The sequence below is a fragment of the Eptatretus burgeri genome, chromosome 1, assembly GCF_056783735.1.
Source record: "Eptatretus burgeri isolate ZD-2024b chromosome 1, Ebu_testis_v1, whole genome shotgun sequence".
NCBI lineage: Eukaryota > Metazoa > Chordata > Myxini > Myxiniformes > Myxinidae > Eptatretus > Eptatretus burgeri.
Window position 1 is genome coordinate 16,317,703 of NC_140961.1, and position 1,350 is coordinate 16,319,052.

Sequence of the window (1,350 nt, forward strand, 5' to 3'; positions counted from 1 at the left end):
TCCAACACTGGTGAAACAATGCATAAACGACCTGGAGGTTGAAATTCTAGAGAATAAAGGATTCCGAACTAATGGCTCATGTACAAACTTCGGGGCATCGTATGATACCTCTAAACGTTGCACTCCGAGGACTTGCCAATCATTCAAAAGGCTCTGATGAAAACTGGGGAGCTGAGACATGTCAACGTGTTGCAGGTCGATGAGGAAAAGTTCACGGTCATATTTCAGACCTTCCACTTTCTGCAAACAGGCGTTTGTGAGAGGTCGCCAAGGAACACACTCACTGTACAGTAGGCGCTTGATCGTGGAAATCCGGAATGCCATTATCCGACTTGGGATATGCATCAGATTTTGACCACCCGCATTTCGGGGTGTGCAGACCACGTCTGGGCCCAGCCAATAGTGGCCACCCCAGAAAAAAATCAGTCAGAACCCTCTGAATGCCTGTGATCAAGTATCTCGGAGGTTCAAGTGGGATAACTCTATGCCAAATAAAAGGAACCACCAGGTTATTTATGATTGACACCCGTGTCTTAAGCGAGAGAAGTTGGTACAATCTTCTCCACCTTGCCAGTTTCAATTTAACTTTTTCCAGGAAGTTCTCCCAATTTTTTTGTTCATACGCTTCAATTTCTAGAAATAAGCCTAAATATTTAAACCCCTCACTACTCCACTGTATTCCTCCTGGTAAAACAGGCAGGGACAAGGAAGGCGATCTGGGGCCCACCCAGAAAGCTACACTTTTTTTTCCAACTTACTCTTGCAGTGGAAGCAAGCTCAAACTGGGTAAGGCAACGAGAGACCTCAGAAACATCTTTTTGATTTGCAATAGCAACACAAATATCATCAGCATAAGCTGAAACAACGACTTTGGAGTTTTGTGAAAGAGAGACTCCTAACATTGAGTTCCGAAGTAAAACTAATAAAGGTTCAACGGATAGATTGTAGAGCATGCCTGATAGCGCACAGCCCTGACGGATGCCTCGCTGAAATTGGAAGGGGTAACAAAGACTATTATTAACCTTCAGCAGGCAAGAGGCATTTTTGTACAATAACTTAACATAAGCAATAAATTTTTCCCCAAACCCTGTTCTCCTTAATACATCAAAAAAAAAAGAATGGTTAACACTGTCAAAAGCATTTTCTTGATCTAAAAGTAATAAACCAAAACCAGGAGATGTAGTTCGACCGAGACTGATCAAGTCTCTCACCAAAAAAATATTATCATATATGGAACGTTCTGGAACACAGTATGATTGATCAGTGCCAATCATGAAAGAGATGACTTCCTTTAGACGGGTTGCAAGTGCTTTTGACAATATTTTATAGTCCGCGTTGAGGAGTGACACA